Below are 21,546 nucleotides of genomic sequence, written 5' to 3'. Positions count from 1 at the left end.
TAATAAATTGATAAAATTTGTTTGAAATAATCTTGTGTTTGTCATTGGTTTCACATTGTGTCACTGGTGTTACATTACATCACTGGTGTTACTGTATGGGATATTGGTGTTCTGGCATCAGAGTTGCCCAATTTAATTGAATAGGATTTTTGTATTTGTTGCTACATTCATTAGAAAACATTTTAAGGATATGATCATTACATTTTGATGATTCAACCTCAATTATTTATAATGTTACAAACAACAAAACAATAGTATAAATGGGAAAATGTTAGACAATAGAACTGTACCTGTTTAAAGTCAATTATTACTATTCCAAACACGTTCTTAGTTTTATCATTAACCTGTTCTGTCTTTGATTATATAAAGACTGAAATGACATTCTAGAAAGCCTGAATTATTATCTAAAATATAGGTAACACCAACGACCAAAAGGCAGCACCAGCATTTCTTTATGTAATGTAGTAAAAATATAAAAATGTGTTAAGCTGTCATTTATGTTGATTTAGAATGTTAAGGGGTTAACTATTATCTGACTATAAGTTTTGACTTAAATGTATTTTTTTGCAATTTGTATAAGTTGTCTGTTCAAAAAGCCACCATTTTCATAGAATGACCCTCCCCAACTCTGCTTCCCCCTCTATGCATCCCTCCCCTCTTCCCTCCCCCCTACCCTCTCTGCTTCCCTCCCCTCTACCCTCTCTGTTTCCCTCCCCCCTACCCTCTCTGCTTCCCTCCCCTCTCTGTTTCCCTTCCCCTACCCTCTCTGCTTCCCTCCCCTCTATCCTCTCTGCTTCCCTCCCCTCTCTGTTTCCCTCCCCCCTACCCTCTCTGCTTCCCTCCCCCTCTCTGCATCCCTCCCCTCTACCCTCTCTGTTTCCCTCCCCCTACCCTCTCTGCTTCCCTCCCCTCTCTGCTTCCCTCCCCTCTACCCTCTCTGTTTCCCTCCCCTCTACCCTCTCTGCTTCCCCCTGTTTCCCTCCCCCTACCCTCTCTGCTTCCCTCCCCTCTCTGCTTCCCTCCCCTCTACCCTCTCTGCTTCCCTCTCCCCTACCCTCTCTGCTTCCCTCCCCTCTATCCTCTCTGCTTCCCTCCCCCACTCTGTTTCCCTCTCCCCTACCCTCTCTGCTTCCCTCCCCTCTCCTCTGCTTCCCTCCCCTCTACCCTCTCTGCTTCCCTCCCCCTACCCTCTCTGCTTCCCTCCCCTCTCTGTTTCCCTCCTCCCTACCCTCTCGGCTTCCCTCCCCTCTCTGCTTCCCTCCCCTCTACCTTCTCTGCTTCCCTCCCACCTACCCTCTCTGCTTCCCTCCCCTCTACCCTCTCTGCTTCCCTCCCACCTACCCTCTCTGCTTCCCTCCCACCTACCCTCTCTGCTTCCCTCCCCTACTTCTGCTTCCCTCCCCTCTACCCTCTCTGTTTCCCTCCCCCTACCCTCTCTGCTTCCCTCCCCTCTCTGCTTCCCTCCCCTCTCTGCTTCCCTCCCCTCTACCCTCTCTGTTTCCCTCCCCTCTACCCTCTCTGCTTCCCTCCCCTCTACCCTCTCTGTTTCCCTCCCCTCTACCCTCTCTGCTTTCCTCCCCTCTCTGTTTCCCTCCCCTACCCTCTCTGCTTCCCTCCCCTCTCTGTTTCCCTCCCCCTACCCTCTCGCTCCCCTCTCTGCTTCCCTCCCCTCTACCTTCTCTGCTTCCCTCCCACCTACCACTCTGCTTCCCTCCCCTCTACCCTCTCTGCTTCCCTCCCCTCTACCCTCTCTGCTTCCCTCCCACCTACCCTCTCTGCTTCCCTCCCCCTACCCTCTCTGCTTCCCTCCCTCCCACCTACCCTCTCTCTCTCCAGGTCTACTTCCAGTCTGTTTGAGTAGCATTATCCTGGCCCCTTTCCTCTCAGGCTTTGGTCTAAGTCAAATCTTGGCCAGACACGAAACACACCAGGCCGGCGGCTAGCCGACCAGCAGCCAGCTGACTCTACACATTGTGTGTGTCTGTGTGACTCCACATTGCTGAGCGCCCAGACAGATATTTTGGACAGGCAGGCAGGGGGACAGCCTCTGGGGGCATTGCAGGCAGCAGAGTACTAGCTGACAGGCTGGGCATGATTTTTGCTCTCTGTGTTCCAAATGGTGCCCTATTCCCTATATAGTGCACTACTTTAGACAAGAGCCCTATTCCCTATATAGTGCACTACTTTAGACGAGGACCCTATTCCCTATATAATGCACTACTTTAGACGAGGACCCTATTCCCTATATAGTGCACTACTTTTAACCAGGACCCCTAGGAAATAGGCTGTTATTTAGGACGCAAAGGCACTCCCTCTGACCTATCTTTTTGTCTGTCTGTCGCTGCACACACACCGGCAGGCCAGGGGGAAGTGTGTGTGAGAGCCACTTTATTTAGCTTTTTCAACCGGTTTCTCCCCCCCATTGATTTGCTTTATGGGGCCCAGTGTTAGACTAAACTTAACCTCTCCCTCCCTCCCTCCTCCCTCCCTCCCTCCCTCCCTCCCTGGCCAGCGTTGAGATCTACCCACAGAGTGGACTGTAATGTTGGTTGGTTGTTACAAAGCCCTTCAGAATGGCTGGCCAAAAATAACACCACCCCCCAACCCAAACCCCCTGTACCCCCCCTCCTCCCCTCTCTCTCTGGGGCTGCAAGCGGGTGGATCTGAGGGTACTCCTGTCTGTCAATCAGTTCTGGCTACCCCTGCCACCAGCTCTGGGTCATATTCATTAGTGCACATCGTAGGAAAACATTTTTTGCAACAGAAAACAAAAAACAAGCGTTTCTTATTGGCCAAGTTGAGGTAGTCCCTCCCCGTTTCGGTGTGTTTTCTTCCATTTGGTGTGTAGTGAATACAACCCTGGTCTCATTACTGCTGTCATTCACACTACACAGACCACCTCTCCTCTGTTTCTACTGCAGCCCACGACACACAGAGACACACACAGAGACACACACAGACCACCTCTCCTCTGTTTCTACTGCAGCCCACGACACACAGAGACACACACAGACCACCTCTCCTCTGTTTCTACTGCAGCCCACGACACACAGAGAGAGAGAGGATGTTGTGGAGAGAAGAGGGGGAAGGGGAGGTGAAAGAGGAAGACAGCAGCTAAATGTCTCAAAACTAGAAGAATGGCAGCAAAATACACCTCTCTCTCTCTGTCCTCTGTCTTCTCTCTCTCTCAACAAAAATAGTGTCCGCTCAGCGAGAGGCAGGGGAGGGAGTTGGGTTAAGTATAGGCTAGCCCATGAGGAATAATTGAGGAAGAATGTGCTTCCTAGCCCTGCCCCCTTCTCTTTTGTGTGTGTGTGTGTGTGTGTGTGTGTCTACACAGGGTAGTAAATCCAGAGCATTATTTCCTGTCTGACACGCCACCACCCACCTCGCACCACACCGGGCCACTGCTGCTAACTTTAGGAGAGGTGGTCAACAGGAGCCTCAGCCTGTGCAGAGGTGTGTGTGTGTGAACTCAGACCATTCATCTAGCTCTAACAGACAGTTGAAGTCAAGATGAGCCACTGCTGCTAAATCACAGTGTCACAAAGCTTAGATGCAGCTGCCAACGTTAGTTCGATTGTGGTGGTGGTGAGTGGTGGGGGGAGGTGGTGGTAACAGGAAGTGACCTTTTGACCCTGCCTGCTGCTCCCAGTGTCACGCTACAGGATGGTGTAGGAAACACACACACACCACAGACCCGTAATAGCGGGGGTAGTGGGTAGCAGTGAGCGGTAGACATGCAACAGGGATGCCTTTATGAGTGACCTATGATAGATAAGGGCTTTGGGCTGGGCTTATGTAATGAAATGATGGTCATCACCATAGCCATATCTCTGACAGTTAAAACATCTAAATGAGACAGGTCGTGTTTACGGTGAACACGTCATCTCTGACAGTTAAAACATCTAAATGAGACAGGTCGTGTTTACGGTGAACACGTCATCTCTGACAGTTAAAACATCTAAATGAGACAGGTCGTGTTTACGGTGAACACGTCATCTCTGACAGTTAAAACATCTAAATGAGACAGGTCGTGTTTACGGTGAACACGTCATCTCTGACAGTTAAAACATCTAAATGAGACAGGTCGTGTTTACGGTGAACACGTCACCTCTGACAGTTAAAACATCTAAATGAGACAGGTCGTGTTTACGGTGAACACGTCATCTCTGACAGTTAAAACATCTAAATGAGACAGGTCGTGTTTACGGTGAACACGTCATCTCTGACAGTTAAAACATCTAAATGAGACAGGTCGTGTTTACGGTGAACACGTCACCTCTGACAGTTAAAACATCTAAATGAGACAGGTCGTGTTTACGGTGAACACGTCACCTCTGACAGTTAAAACATCTAAATGAGACAGCGTCGTGTTTACGGTGAACACGTCATCTCTGACAGTTAAAACATCTAAATGAGACAGGTCGTGTTTACGGTGAACACGTCACCTCTGACAGTTAAAACATCTAAATGAGACAGGTCGTGTTTACGGTGAACACGTCACCTCTGACAGTTAAAACATCTAAATGAGACAGGTCGTGTTTACGGTGAACACGTCATCTCTGACAGTTAAAACATCTAAATGAGACAGGTCGTGTTTACGGTGAACACGTCATCTCTGACAGTTAAAACATCTAAATGAGACAGGTCGTGTTTACGGTGAACACGTCACCTCTGACAGTTAAAACATCTAAATGAGACAGGTCGTGTTTACGGTGAACACGTCACCTCTGACAGTTAAAACATCTAAATGAGACAGGTCGTGTTTACGGTGAACACGTCACCTCTGACAGTTAAAACATCTAAATGAGACAGGTCGTGTTTACGGTGAACACGTCACCTCTGACAGTTAAAACATCTAAATGAGACAGGTCGTGTTTACGGTGAACACGTCATCTCTGACAGTTAAAACATCTAAATGAGACAGGTCGTGTTTACGGTGAACACGTCACCTCTGACAGTTAAAACATCTAAATGAGACAGGTCGTGTTTACGGTGAACACGTCACCTCTGACAGTTAAAACATCTAAATGAGACAGGTCGTGTTTACGGTGAACACGTCACCTCTGACAGTTAAAACATCTAAATGAGACAGGTCGTGTTTACGGTGAACACGTCACCTCTGACAGTTAAAACATCTAAATGAGACAGGTCGTGTTTACGGTGAACACGTCATCTCTGACAGTTAAAACATCTAAATGAGACAGGTCGTGTTTACGGTGAACACGTCATCTCTGACAGTTAAAACATCTAAATGAGACAGGTCGTGTTTACGGTGAACACGTCATCTCTGACAGTTAAAACATCTAAATGAGACAGGTCGTGTTTACGGTGAACACGTCACCTCTGACAGTTAAAACATCTAAATGAGACAGGTCGTGTTTACGGTGAACACGTCACCTCTGACAGTTAAAACATCTAAATGAGACAGGTCGTGTTTACGGTGAACACGTCACCTCTGACAGTTAAAACATCTAAATGAGACAGGTCGTGTTTACGGTGAACACGTCACCTCTGACAGTTAAAACATCTAAATGAGACAGGTCGTGTTTACGGTGAACACGTCACCTCTGACAGTTAAAACATCTAAATGAGACAGGTCGTGTTTACGGTGAACACGTCATCTCTGACAGTTAAAACATCTAAATGAGACAGGTCGTGTTTACGGTGAACACGTCATCTCTGACAGTTAAAACATCTAAATGAGACAGGTCGTGTTTACGGTGAACACGTCATCTCTGACAGTTAAAACATCTAAATGAGACAGGTCGTGTTTACGGTGAACACGTCACCTCTGACAGTTAAAACATCTAAATGAGACAGGTCGTGTTTACGGTGAACACGTCACCTCTGACAGTTAAAACATCTAAATGAGACAGGTCGTGTTTACGGTGAACACGTCATCTCTGACAGTTAAAACATCTAAATGAGACAGGTCGTGTTTACGGTGAACACGTCATCTCTGACAGTTAAAACATCTAAATGAGACAGGTCGTGTTTACGGTGAACACGTCATCTCTGACAGTTAAAACATCTAAATGAGTCAGGTCGTGTTTACGGTGAACACGTCATCTCTGACAGTTAAAACATCTAAATGAGACAGACAGTCGTGTTTACGGTGAACACGTCACCTCTGACAGTTAAAACATCTAAATGAGACAGGTCGTGTTTACGGTGAACACGTCACCTCTGACAGTTAAAACATCTAAATGAGACAGGTCGTGTTTACGGTGAACACGTCACCTCTGACAGTTAAAACATCTAAATGAGACAGGTCGTGTTTACGGTGAACACGTCATCTCTGACAGTTAAAACATCTAAATGAGTCAGGTCGTGTTTACGGTGAACACGTCATCTCTGACAGTTAAAACATCTAAATGAGACAGACAGGTCGTGTTTACGGTGAACACGTCATCTCTGACAGTTAAAACATCTAAATGAGACAGGTCGTGTTTACGGTGAACACGTCATCTCTGACAGTTAAAACATCTAAATGAGACAGGTCGTGTTTACGGTGAACACGTCATCTCTGACAGTTAAAACATCTAAATGAGACAGACAGGTCGTGTTTACGGTGAACACGTCATCTCTGACAGTTAAAACATCTAAATGAGACAGGTCGTGTTTACGGTGAACACGTCACCTCTGACAGTTAAAACATCTAAATGAGACAGGTCGTGTTTACGGTGAACACGTCATCTCTGACAGTTAAAACATCTAAATGAGACAGGTCGTGTTTACGGTGAACACGTCATCTCTGACAGTTAAAACATCTAAATGAGACAGGTCGTGCTTACGGTGAACACGTCATCGTCGCCCAGTTCAGCCTCATTCTGGAGTGTTGAGGAGGACGTCGTGGAGCCTACGGGGAGCAAAGAGTGGCAAAATTAACTATCTCAGGTTGTGCACTATTTTCAGTTATGGACTTTCCAATCGCATTGTTACACCTTAATTCATAATAATCATTTGACGCATGATTATATTTGTCATATTTCACACATGTACAAATGTATATTAGGGCGGCAGGTAGCCTAGTGGTTAGAGAGTTGGACTTGTAACCGAAAGGTTGCAAGATCGAATCCCCAAGCTGACAAGGTAAAAATCTGTTGTTCTGCCCCTGAACAAGGCAGTTAACCCACTGTTCCTAGGCCGTCATTGTAAATAATATTTTGTTCTTAACTGACTTGCCTGGTTAAATAAAGGTTAAATCACATTAATATACGTGTGTGAATTGGAGATGTGTCGTTTGCATGTTCCAACTCCCCCTGAGATCTCCTCAGAGATTGGAGTCACGGCCAGAGTCACCATTGTCCAGTACCCCTGGAGCCCAGTACCCCTGGAGCAATTATGGTTAAGTGCCTTGCTCAAGGGCACAACGGCAGATTTTACCATCGTAGCACCTAGCATGCTACTCCTTTAAAAAGGCCCATATCAGACCATTCCAGAGTTTCCCCTACCTTCTGTCATGTCCTCCATGGCTTTCCGTACGCCCCTGTCGAAGGCCCGGGCATCAGCAGGCCTCTGGAACGTCAGGCCACACCTCCTGTCCTCCACCATCCAATGGTGGAAGGTGGGCGTGGCCTTGGTGTACACAAGGTTCTTCCTCAGAGCACACTCCAGGATCACCTGCGTAATCACACAACAGACACGTCATTCAATCAATCAATCAATCAACCAACCTATTAATCAATCATCATGATAATTGGTTAGCAGTGTTGTATTGTAGACCAACTTCAGTCGACACGAGACCAGAACAATGAGTCCAATTTAACACTATATTGTACTGTACTAGTTGTCATAGTGACAGCATGTTGACTACAGAAGACTAGACTATATTGTACTGTACTAGTTGTCATAGTGACAGCATGTTGACTACAGAAGACTTTGTAATAAAACCTATTTTGGACATTTGTGACCCCTTATTGCTATTATGGAGCTGTTTGGTGTGTGTTTGTGTGTCTGATGCTCACATGAGTCTCTGTCTTTATTTTTCTTAGACCTGCCCACCTGTTTGTCCCGTAGCCGTTCTCCATGGATGAGGAAGTGGGAGCGACCCAGGGGGTGAGCCCCAGCCCCAGCTCGGGGGGCAGGACCCTGCAGACTCCCACCCTGCTCAGAGCCCCCCCGTCCTGGGCCAACCAGCCTCCACTGGAATCATCCCTCACCATCACCACGGCTTTTACACACACGATGTAGCTGTCACTGGAGAGGGAGGGAGAGGGACGATCAACAGCATTATAGCATTATTCATCATCACATTTCCTTGAGGTTAACGATTTTATGCTCCTGGATTCGCACTCTGGTGATGATAGACTGATCGAAGGTGTATTTCACATTGCAGCCGACTCTTAAGGCAAGTTGAGCCTGAGGGATCTAAATCACCTTCCATCAAATACAACTAATCAATAGTACTAGGGTTGTAAATACAACTAATCAATAGTACTAGGGTTGTAAATACAACTAATCAATAGTACTAGGGTTCTAAATACAACTAATCAATAGTACTAGGGATCTAAATACAACTAATCAATAGTACTAGGGTTCTAAATACAACTAATCAATAGTACTAGGGTTCTAAATACAACTAATCAATAGTACTAGGGATCTAAATACAACTAATCAATAGTACTAGGGTTCTAAATACAACTAATCAATAGTACTAGGGTTCTAAATACAACTAATCAATAGTACTAGGGTTCTAAATACAACTAATCAATAGTACTAGGGTTGTAAATACAACTAATCAATAGTACTAGGGTTGTAAATACAACTAATCAATAGTACTAGGGTTCTAAATACAACTAATCAATAGTACTAGGGTTCTAAATACAACTAATCAATAGTACTAGGGTTCTAAATACAACTAATCAATAGTACTAGGGATCTAAATACAACTAATCAATAGTACTAGGGTTCTAAATACAACTAATCAATAGTACTAGGGTTCTAAATACAACTAATCAATAGTACTAGGGTTATAAATACAACTAATCAAGAGTACTAGGGTTATAAATACAACTAATCAATAGTACTAGGGTTGTAAATACAACTAATCAATAGTACTAGGGTTCTAAATACAACTAATCAATAGTACTAGGGTTCTAAATACAACTAATCAATAGTACTAGGGTTCTAAATACAACTAATCAAGAGTACTAGGGTTCTAAATACAACTAATCAATAGTACTAGGGTTCTAAATACAACTAATCAATAGTACTAGGGTTCTAAATACAACTATTCAATAGTACTAGGGTTCTAAATACAACTAATCAATAGTACTAGGGATCTAAATACAACTAATCAATAGTACTAGGGTTCTAAATACAACTAATCAATAGTACTAGGGATCCAAATACAACTAATCAATAGTACTAGGGTTCTAAATACAACTAATCAATAGTACTAGGGTTCTAAATACAACTAATCAAGAGTACTAGGGTTGTAAATACAACTAATCAATAGTACTAGGGTTCTAAATACAACTAATCAAGAGTACTAGGGTTCTAAATACAACTAATCAAGAGTACTAGGGTTCTAAATACAACTAATCAAGAGTACTAGGGATCTAAATACAACTAATCAATAGTACTAGGGTTCTAAATACAACTAATCAATAGTACTAGGGTTCTAAATACAACTAATCAATAGTACTAGGGTTCTAAATACAACTAATCAATAGTACTAGGGTTCTAAATACAACTAATCAATAGTACTAGGGTTGTAAATACAACTAATCAAGAGTACTAGGGTTCTAAATACAACTAATCAATAGTACTAGTATATCAGTCTGTCAGTCAGGATTCACCCACACATCACAGTTTGATACACTCCAACACGGACACTGACTTCTCAAGTGAGATATTGCTGCCTGAGAAACATCCCCATAATATTCAGTAACGCACAAAATGCATGAGCGAGAGAGACGGACTTCACTGACAGAGAGAGACTTCATTGGGAGAAAGAGAGAGAGAGACTTCATTGAGAGAAAGAGAGAGAGAGACTTCATTGAGAATGAGAGACTTCATTGAGAGGGAGAAAGAGACTTCATTGATATATATATATACTTCATTGAGAGAGAGAGAGACTTCATTTAGAGAGAAAGAGACTTCATTGAGAGAAAGAGAGATAGAGACTTCATTGAGAATGAGAGACTTCATTGAGAGGGATAAAGAGATTTCTGATATATATATATACTTCATTGAGAGAGAGAGAGACTTCATTTAGAGAGAAAGAGACTTCATTGAGAGAAAGAGACTTCATTGAGAGAAAGAGACTTAATTGAGAGAAAGAGACTTAATTGAGAGAAAGAGACTTCATTGAGAGAAAGAGACTTCATTGAGAGAAAGAGACTTAATTGAGAGAAAGAGACTTAATTGAGAGAAAGAGACTTCATTGAGAGAAAGAGACTTAATTGAGAGAAAGAGACTTAATTGAGAGAAAGAGACTCCATTGAGATAGACTTCATTGAGAGAGAGAGACTTCATTGAGATAGACTTCATTGAGAGAGAGAGATATAGACTTCATTGAGAGAGAGAGATAGACTTCATTGAGAGAGAGAGAGAGAGAGAGAGAGAGAGATAGACTTCATTTAGAGAGAAAGAGAGACTTAATTGAGAGAGAAAGAGACTTTATTGAGAGAAAGAGAGACTTCATTGAGCGAGATAGACTTCATTGATAAACAGAGAGACTTCATTGAGAGATAGAGACTTCATTGAGAGAGAGATAGACTTCATTACGAAAGAGAGAGACTTCATTGAGAGAGAGACTTCATTGAGAAAGAGACTTCATTGAGAGAAAGAGAGAGAGACTCCATTGAGAGAGAGATAGACTTCATTGAGAGAAAGAGAGAGACTTCATTGAGAGAGAGACTTCATTGAGAAAGAGACGTCATTGAGAGAAAGAGAGAGACTCCGTTGAGATAGAGAGAAAGAGACTTCATTGAGAGAAAGAGAGAGACTTCATTGAGATAGAGAGAGAAAGAGACTCCATTGAGAGAGAGATAGACTTAATTGAGAGAAAGAGACTTCATTGAGATAGAGAGATAGACTTCATTAACACTTGACCATTAACTTCCCAACCTCAGCCTCCTCTGGAACTGTTTGTCTCATATAATGATCTCTGAACCAGGGATTGGAAGGGACACACACAGGTGGCTAAACTTGTTCACCAGCTCCTACACACACACACTCACACACTACCAGAGCAAGAGACAGACAGACAGAGACAGACAAACAGAGACAGACAAACAAAGACAGACAAACCGAGACAGACAAAGAGACAGACAAACAAAGACAGACAAACAGAGACAGACAAACAGAGACAGACAAACAGAGACAGACAAACAGAGACAGAAACAGACAGACAGACAGACAGACAGACAGACAGACAGACAGACAGACAGACAGACAGACAGACAGACAGACAGACAGACAGACAGACAGACAGACAGACAGACAGACAGACAGACAGACAGACAGACAGACAGTGTTACGTCCAGCTTTGTGGTCAATGTGACCATGCAGGCAGCTCTGCTCCAATACTGTCTGCTTTTCTAGGAGAGCTCAGAATCCACAGACATACATCCCACTAGTAGGTTGGATTGAGTCTGCCTGTCACACACACACACACACACACACACACACACACACACACACACACACACACACACACACACACACACACACACACACACACGACTGCATGAGTCATCAGCAGACAGCTTCTCTGCCTTCAGTCTGCATACAGCCACCAGACTACTCTAAATATATGACAGGCGTATGTATTTTTGTTGAAACTGGCCAAAGACAAACATGGAGAGGAACTCTCATCCATAATGACATAAGACTGTCTAGCTGGTCTGTCTCACTCTGATGATGATAGACTGTAGACCTGGTATGAACAGAGAGGAACTCTCATCCATAATGACATAAGACTGTCAGGCTGGTCTGTCTCACTCTGATGATGATAGACTGTAGACCTGGTATGAACAGAGAGGAACTCTCATCCATAATGACATAAGACTGTCTAGCTGGTCTGTCTCACTTTGATGATGATAGACTGTAGACCTGGTATGAACAGAGAGGAACTCTCATCCATAATGACATAAGACTGTCTAGCTGGTCTGTCTCACTCTGATGATGATAGACTGTAGACCTGGTATGAACAGAGAGGAACTCATATGAGGGGGTAGTAACATATCCACACTGTGACGACAGCTGGGTGAAACACAGCAGACAGACAGACAGACAAACCCTATAATCTGAGGTCAGGCCACAACACAGACCTACTGCACCGGGCAAGGGAGGGATGTGCACATACCATAACCACACACTGGAGAGAGCGCACGCACACACACACACACACACACACACACACACACACACACACACACACACACACACACACACACACACACACACACACACACACACACACACACACACACACACACACACACACACACACACAGGACAGCTACGAACTTCTGCCTATCCTGGCTCCTTCCAAACCCTCGTCGTGGTCACACCCCATCAAACACACAGGACATTAAAAGAGAGAGACATATAGTCTGTCATCCTTCCACCACTCCTTCCTAGCAGACTGTATGATGGGATTCTAATCTGTTACCAGGGTCAGCTTCAGGCAGACTGTATGATGTGATTCTAATCTGTTACCAGGGCCTGCTTCAGGTAGACTGTATGATGGGATTCTAATCTGTTACCAAGGCCTGCTTCAGGTAGACTGTATGATGGGATTCTAATCTGTTACCAGGGCCTGCTTCAGGTAGACTGTATGATGGGATTCTAATCTGTTACCAAGGCCTGCTTCAGGTAGACTGTATGATGGGATTCTAATCTGTTACCAGGGCCTGCTTCAGGTAGACTGTATGATGGGATTCTAATCTGTTACCAAGGCCTGCTTCAGGTAGACTGTATGATGGGATTCTAATCTGTTACCTTGGCCTGCTTCAGGCAGACTGTATGATGGGATTCTAATCTGTTACCAGGGCCTGCTTCAGGTAGACTGTATAATGGGATTCTAATCTGTTACCTAGGCCTGCTTCAGGTAGACTGTATGATGGGATTCTAATCTGTTACCAGGGCCTGCTTCAGGTAAACTGTATGATGGGATTCTAATCTGTTACCTGGGCCTGCTTCAGGTAGACTGTATGATGGGATTCTAATCTGTTACCAAGGCCTGCTTCAGGTAGACTGAATGATGGGATTCTAATCTGTTACCAGGGCCTGCTTCAGGTAGACTGTATGATGGGATTCTAATCTGTTACCAGGGCCTGCTTCAAGTAGACTGTTTGATGGGATTCTAATCTGTTACCAGGGCCTGCTTCAGGTAGACTGTATGATGGGATTCTAATCTGTTACCAAGGCCTGCTTCAGGTAGACTGTATGATGGGATTCTAATCTGTTACCAGGGCCTGCTTCAGGTAGACTGTATGATGGGATTCTAATCTGTTACCTGTGCCTGCTTCAGGTAGACTGTATGATGGGATTCTAATCTGTTACCAAGGCCTGCTACAGGTAGACTGTGTGTGATGGGATTCTAATCTGTTACCAGGGCCTGCTTTAGGTAGACTGTGTGATGGGATTCTAATCTGTTACCACAGCTTCAGGTAGACTGTATGATGGGATTCTAATCTGTTACCAGGGCTTGCCTCAGGTAGACTGTATGATGGTATTCTAATCTGTTAACAAGGCCTGCTTCAGGTAGACTGAATGATGGGATTCTAATCTGTTACCAGGGCCTGCTTCAGGTAGACTGTATGATGGGATTCTAATCTGTTACCAAGGCCTGCTTCAGGTAGACTGTATGATGGGATTCTAATCTGTTACCTAGGCCTGCTTCAGGCAGACTGTATGATGGGATTCTAATCTGTTACCAAGGCCTGCTTCAGGTAGACTGTGTGTGATGGGATTCTAATCTGTTACCAGGGCCTGCTTCAGGTAGACTGTGTGATGGGATTCTAATCTGTTACCAGGGCCTGCTTCAGGTAGACTGTATGATGGGATTCTAATCTGTTACCAAGGCCTGCTTCAGGTAGACTGTATGATGGGATTCTAATCTGTTACCAGGGCCTGCTTCAGGTAGACTGTATGATGGGATTCTAATCTGTTACCAGGGCCTGCTTCAGGTAGACTGTATGATGGGAATCTAATCTGTTACCTAGGCCTGCTTCAGGTAGACTGTATGATGGGATTCTAATCTGTTACCAAGGCCTGCTTCAGGTAGACTGTGTGTGATGGGATTCTAATCTGTTACCAAGGCCTGCTTCAGGTAGACTGTATGATGGGATTCTAATCTGTTACCAGGGCCTGCTTCAGGTAGACTGTGTGATGGGATTCTAATCTGTTACCTGGGCCTGCTTCAGGTAGACTGTGTGTGATGGGATTCTAATCTGTTACCAGGGCCTGCTTCAGGTAGACTGTGTGATGGGATTCTAATCTGTTACCAGGGCCTGCTTCAGGTAGACTGTGTGATGGATTCTAATCTGTTACCTGGGCCTGCTTCAGGTAGACTGTATGATGGGATTCTAATCTGTTACCTGGGCCTGCTTCGGGTAGACCGTATGATGGGATTCTAATCTGTTACCTGGGCCTGCTTCAGGTAGACTGTATGATGGGATTCTAATCTGTTACCTGGGCCTGCTTCAGGTAGACTGTATGATGTGATTCTAATCTGTTACCAGGGTCTGCTTCAGGTAGACTGTATAATGGGATTCTAATCTGTTACCAAGGCCTGCTTCAGGTAGACTGTATGATGGGATTCTAATCTGTTACCAGGGCCTGCTTCAGGTAGACTGAATGATGGGATTCTAATCTGTTACCAAGGCCTGCTTCAGGTAGACTGTGTGTGATGGGATTCTAATCTGTTACCAGGGCCTGCTTCAGGTAGACTGTATGATGGGATTCTAATCTGTTACCAGGGCCTGCTTCAAGTAGACTGTTTGATGGGATTCTAATCTGTTACCAGGGCCTGCTTAAGGTAGACTGTATGATGGGATTATAATCTGTTACCAAGGCCTGCTTCAGGTAGACTGTATGATGGGATTCTAATCTGTTACCAGGGCCTGCTTCAGGTAGACTGTATGATGGGATTCTAATCTGTTACCTGTGCCTGCTTCAGGTAGACTGTATGATGGGATTCTAATCTGTTACCAAGGCCTGCTACAGGTAGACTTTGTGTGATGGGATTCTAATCTGTTACCAGGGCCTGCTTCAGGTAGACTGTGTGATGGGATTCTAATCTGTTACCAGGGCCTGCTTCAGGTAGACTGTATGATGGGATTCTAATCTGTTACCAGGGCCTGCTTCATGTAGACTGTATGATGGTATTCTAATCTGTTAACAAGGCCTGCTTCAGGTAGACTGTATGATGGGATTCTAATCTGTTACCAGGGCCTGCTTCAGGTAGACTGTATGATGGGAATCTAATCTGTTACCTAGGCCTGCTTCAGGTAGACTGTATGATGGGATTCTAATCTGTTACCAAGGCCTGCTTCAGGTAGACTGTGTGTGATGGGATTCTAATCTGTTACCAAGGCCTGCTTCAGGTAGACTGTATGATGGGATTCTAATCTGTTACCAGGGCCTGCTTCAGGTAGACTGTGTGATGGGATTCTAATCTGTTACCTGGGCCTGCTTCAGGTAGACTGTGTGTGATGGGATTCTAATCTGTTACCAGGGCCTGCTTCAGGTAGACTGTGTGATGGGATTCTAATCTGTTACCAGGGCCTGCTTCAGGTAGACTGTGTGATGGGATTCTAATCTGTTACCTGGGCCTGCTTCGGGTAGACCGTATGATGGGATTCTAATCTGTTACCTGGGCCTGCTTCAGGTAGACTGTATGATGGGATTCTAATCTGTTACCTGGGCCTGCTTCAGGTAGACTGTATGATGGGATTCTAATCTGTTACCAAGGCCTGCTTCAGGTAGACTGAATGATGGGATTCTAATCTGTTACCAAGGCCTGCTTCAGGTAGACTGTGTGTGATGGGATTCTAATCTGTTACCAGGGCCTGCTTCAGGTAGACTGTATGATGGGATTCTAATCTGTTACCAGGGCCTGCTTCAAGTAGACTGTTTGATGGGATTCTAATCTGTTACCAGGGCCTGCTTAAGGTAGACTGTATGATGGGATTATAATCTGTTACCAAGGCCTGCTTCAGGTAGACTGTATGATGGGATTCTAATCTGTTACCAGGGCCTGCTTCAGGTAGACTGTATGATGGGATTCTAATCTGTTACCAGGGCCTGCTTCAGGTAGACTGTATGATGGGATTCTAATCTGTTACCTGTGCCTGCTTCAGGTAGACTGTATGAAGGGATTCTAATCTGTTACCAAGGCCTGCTACAGGTAGACTGTGTGTGATGGGATTCTAATCTGTTACCAGGGCCTGCTTCAGGTAGACTGTGTGATGGGATTCTAATCTGTTACCAGGGCCTGCTTCAGGTAGACAGTATGATGGGATTCTAATCTGTTACCAGGGCCTGCTTCAGGTAGACTGTATGATGGTATTCTAATCTGTTAACAAGGCCTGCTTCAGGTAGACAGAATGATGGGATTCTAATCTGTTACCAGGGCCTGCTTCAGGTAGACTGTATGATGGGATTCTAATCTGTTACCAAGGCCTGCTTCAGGTAGACTGTATGATGGGATTCTAATCTGTTACCTAGGCATGCTTCAGGCAGACTGTGTGATGGGATTCTAATATGTTACCAGGGCCTGCTTCAGGTAGACTGTATGATGGGATTCTAATGTGTTACCAGGGACTGCTTCAGGTAGACTGTATGATGGTATTCTAATCTGTTACCAAGGCCTGCTTCAGGTAGACTGTATGATGGGATTCTAATATGTTACCAAGGCCTGCTTCAGGTAGACTGTATGATGGGATTCTAATCTGTTACCTAGGCCTGCATCAGGTAGACTGTATGATGGGATTCTAATCTGTTACCAATGCCTGCTTCAGGTAGACTGTTACGAACCTCTTTGGCCCAGCGGTCTAGGGGGGATGGATACGAGACCCGTAACATAAATCATGCAAATTATAATCGTGACATGTAACAGTGAGAACCAAAAACCACAGACAACTGAAATCTACCGTCAAACTCAAAAGGTTTATTTTAAACACACGGTAAAGGGGTGTGGGAAAAGGGGCTGAGCTGGACCCAAGCAACGAAACAATAATCCAAAACCACCCCTAAGCTAGACTAGCCTATTTCAACAACAGCTAGCTAACTAACCAAAAATACAGTGGGTGGTCCGCCCAGTTCTAACTATGGTACTTAGACACAGTATTCCTACGGGTAATGTATGCCCATGGGCGACTTGTCTTGGTACCCCCTTTTCCCACCAAACAAACAAACAGTCAAATAACAAAACAATACTCACAGGATTACCGGACAAATGTGACATGTAGTTTGCAAAAACAAAAGAGATCAATACAGAGAGAGAGAGACACGGGGAGATAGAGATTGGACACAAGAGCGAATGAGCACAAAGATTGATCACAGAGTGAGAATGAGCTCGCGAGATAAAAATGAGCTCCGGGAGAAAACAACTGACTGGGTTTTTAAACCAAGGGAAAGGGACTGTGATTGGTTGAGGGAGAAGGAACAGGTGTCTTCTGATTGGGGACTGATGATTGTCACCTGTGATGGGGAGAAGGAGAGAAAAGAAACACACAGGATACACACTTGTATCCGTAACACTCCCACCCTTAAAAGAGCAACCCCAGGGGGATTGCGACTAAAAGTATGTACACAGTTTATACAAAAGTATCTACAATGAATACTCACAAAATCAAAGTCAATCTTCCGAAACATACAAAAATTATTACACACGAGACAAAGCATCTGCTAACATATTTTCAGAACCCTTTTTGTGGCAAATCTCCAAATTATAATTTTGTACAATAAGAGCCCAACGCATAAGGCGCTGGTTCTGGTTGTACATACGGTGGAGAAACACTAAGGGGTTATGGTCCGTATATACAGTCACAGGTAGGGCACTAGACCCTATGTACACCTCAAAATATTGCAGAGCTAACAACAACGCTAGAGCTTCTTGCTCGATGGTGGCATAGTTTGTCTGACATTTGTTAAATTTTCTGGAGAAATAACACACCGGATGATCCAGTCCACTCTTGTCCTGCTGAAGTAGAACAGCACCAGCACCTCTGGCACTAGCATCTACCTCAAGTTTAAATGGTTTTTCAAAATACGGAGCTGCAAGTACAGGGGTATTACATAATAGTGCTTTAGCAGTTTCAAAAGCTACCTTACAGTCCGGGGACCACACAAACGATCTTGCCGGACTGAGCAAATCGGTCAATGGAGCAACTACCGCAGAGAAGTTTTTACAGAAGCTACGGTAGTAGCCAACCATCCCCAAAAAGCGGCGTAGCTCTCGTCTGGTGGTAGGCGCAGGGAATGCAGTGATAGCCAAGACCTTAGCATCAACAGGGCGCACCTGTCCATGGCCTACCTCTTTGCCGAGATAGGTAACAGTGGCCTTCCCAAACTCGCACTTTGCCAAGTTCAGGGTTAAAGAAGCAGCGGCCAAACGTTCACATACTACCCTTAGAGAGTTAACATGATCTGTCCACTCAGATGAATAAATCACTAGATCATCTAGATATGCACTACAATTAGGAACGCCAGCTAATACGGTGTTAACCAGTCGTTGAAAAGTGGCTGGTGCATTTCGCATCCCAAAAGCCATGACAGAGTATTGTAGGAAGTTGTCTGGGGTAACAAAGGCAGAAATCTCAGAAGCACGTGAGGTTAACGGAACCTGCCAGTAACCTTTTAAGAGGTCCAACTTAGTTACATAAGTAGCAGCACCAACAGTGTCAATACAGTCGTCCAGTCTGGGTAACGGGAAAGAATCTGGCAATGTGACAGAATTTACCTTTCGATAATCCGTACATAACCTGGACGTACCATCAGGTTTAGGAACCAGAATGCAAGGAGAACTCCAAGGGCTTGAACTTGGCGTGGCCAGGTCATTTTCCAACAAATATTTCACTTCATCCCCTCATTATCTTCCTCTTAGAAGCATTGACACGATATGGGTGTTGCTTGATAGGGGCAGCATTTCCAACATTAATGTCATGTTCCAACACATTTGTGCGAGTAGGAACGTCATTAAAGAGACATGGAAAACTGTGGAGTAGCCTCACAATATCGTCGGCCTGTCCTTCCGTTAAGTGAACCAGACCTGACTGGAGAGACATCAGCATTTCTGAGTTGGGCAATCTAACACACTGCTGCTGAGTATTGCGCAACTCCAATCCATCTCCATCAACATCATCAATATGACAGTCCACTATCATAGCCGTAGAAGCAGCAGAAATAGCAGTAACTTCCGCTGTGGTTGAACCATCTACCTGGGTGATGGGTCGGGTTTGGTATGCTTTCAACATGTTAATGTGGCACACACGAGATTGCCGTTTTCTATCAGGAGTTTGAAGCACATAATCAGTTTCACTTAACTTCTTTTCAATCAAATAAGGACCAGAGAAACGAGCTGACAGTGAAGATCCTGGAACAGGCAATAACACCAGCACTTGGTCACCTGGCTGTAGTGGACGAGAAACAGCCTGTTTATCATAGTGTCTTTTCATACTTGTTTGTGAGGAAGACAGAGCTTCCTTAGCGAGAGCACAGGCTTGGTGTAGGCGCTCACGAAAGCGACTAACGTAGTCCAACACATTCTCTTCTTCCGTACACAACTCTTGGGACAAAAACTGTTCTTTAAGGACTTTCATTGGTCCTCTCACTGTGTGACCAAACACTAGTTCAGCTGGGCTGAACCCTAGGGACTCCTGTACAGTTTCACGAGCAGCAAACAAAACTAGAGGAACTCCCTCATCCCAATCTTTCTCAGATTCCAAACAATATTTACGTAGCATAGACTTCAGTGTCTGATGCCATCGTTCAAGCGCACCCTGAGACTCTGGGTGATATGCGCTTGATACACGGTGCGCAACTGACAAGGATTTTAACACCTGCTTGAAGAGCTTTGACAGGAAATTTGTACCTTGATCAGTTTGTACCACCTTAGGTAACCCGAATGTCGTGAAGAACTTAATTAAGGCTTTACTCACCACTGGAGCTGTAATCCTTCTCAGAGGAATGGCTTCGGGGTATCTTGTTGCCATACACATTATCGTTACCAGAAACTGGTTACCCGATTTTGTCTTCGGTAACGGTCCAACACAATCAACCACCACATGTTCAAATGGTTCACCTATGACAGGTATAGGACAAAGAGGAGCAGGAGGAATAACCTGATTTGGTTTTCCTGTAACCTGACATGTGTGACATGTCCGACAGAACTGAGCCACATCTTGTTTTAAACCTGGCCAAAAGAAATGTCGAAGGATCCGATCATAAGTCTTCGTGATCCCTAAGTGTCCAGACCACTGGTGATCATGAGCAAGGGATAACACATTGTGTCGAAAGGCTGTAGGAATCACTATTTGGTAAACAGCATTCCAATCTCCCTCCGCGCCACCATGGGATGTCCATTTACGCATGAGGAGATTACCATCAAGAAAGTAAGCCACATTCTTCTTCTTTACCTCTTCCAATGAGACAACACTAGAAAAACATTTAGCAAGCTTGTTGTCAACCTTCTGGTTAGCAATCAGCTGCTCACGAGTGACTGGTAACTGTATTGCCTCAGCAATAAGTTCAACATACTTCGATTCTTCCCTTGTCTGTTTGTCAGAGGTGATCAGCTTCGCAGAGGTAGTACACAACCCATCCTCTTGATCATCTTCTTTGAACAGAACAGTGTTCGACAAATCTATCACGTCACCCACTTGTCTTGCCTGAGCACGAGTGACAGCACAAGCGGGGAACACATGGGGATAACTCTGTGCCAACTCATTGGAGAGAGAGTGGTCACTTTTATCCAACACTTCCAATACGGGTACTACCTTTCCTCCAGCAATATCGTTACCCATTATAAAGGTCACACCTTTTACTGGCAACATAGGACGTACCCCCACTCTGAATATTCCACTGATCAACTCAGAGTGTACATTCACAAAGTGCAATGGCACTGGGACAAAACCCATTTCAATACCCTGAACTAACACACTGGAACCACAGTATGTATTGTCGGATAAGGGCAACACATCAGACAATATAAATGACTGTGCCGCACCAGTATCTCTAAGGATTTTAACAGGACGCTGAGATGCTTCGTCATTCGCTATGGACACAAACCCCTCGAAAATGAACGGTTCGTAATCGCGGTCGGGTACTGAGACTTTCAAACTACATTTACCCTGAGGCACTGGTTTCGTTTCAGACCTCACAACAGTACGAATTAGCCCAACACCTGTCGGCGGCTTTGCACGAATAGGCATCCCTTGTTTGCGTTTTAGTAGGAAGCAATCATTAATCATATGTCCCACTTTATGACAATAGAAACAGGGACGCTCATTTTTCTGGCGTGATTGATATACTGCGGGCCGACCAGGACTAAAAGTAGGCAACTCAGTAGCTCTACTCTCA

The 21,546-nt window shown here is 44.6% G+C and overlaps 1 pseudogene across 1 annotated transcript in view; it reads right to left on the bottom strand.

Moving 5' to 3' along the window:
* LOC106594327 (sprouty-related, EVH1 domain-containing protein 2-like) overlaps nucleotides 1-18,207 on the bottom strand; it is a 29,309-nt pseudogene extending 11,102 nt beyond the window's left edge. The window contains exons 1-4 of the transcript XR_006768493.1: nucleotides 18,143-18,207; nucleotides 8,011-8,205; nucleotides 7,461-7,629; nucleotides 6,801-6,865 (exon numbers count right to left, since the gene is read on the bottom strand). The product of XR_006768493.1 is annotated as a sprouty-related, EVH1 domain-containing protein 2-like (transcript). The remainder of the gene's footprint in view (nucleotides 1-6,800; nucleotides 6,866-7,460; nucleotides 7,630-8,010; nucleotides 8,206-18,142) is intronic.
* Between the last annotated feature and the right edge of the window lie 3,339 nt (nucleotides 18,208-21,546).

The sequence above is a fragment of the Salmo salar genome, unplaced genomic scaffold (genome assembly GCF_905237065.1).
Source record: "Salmo salar unplaced genomic scaffold, Ssal_v3.1, whole genome shotgun sequence".
Classification (NCBI taxonomy): Eukaryota; Metazoa; Chordata; class Actinopteri; order Salmoniformes; family Salmonidae; genus Salmo; species Salmo salar.
This window is presented reverse-complemented; position numbering and strand designations above follow the sequence as displayed.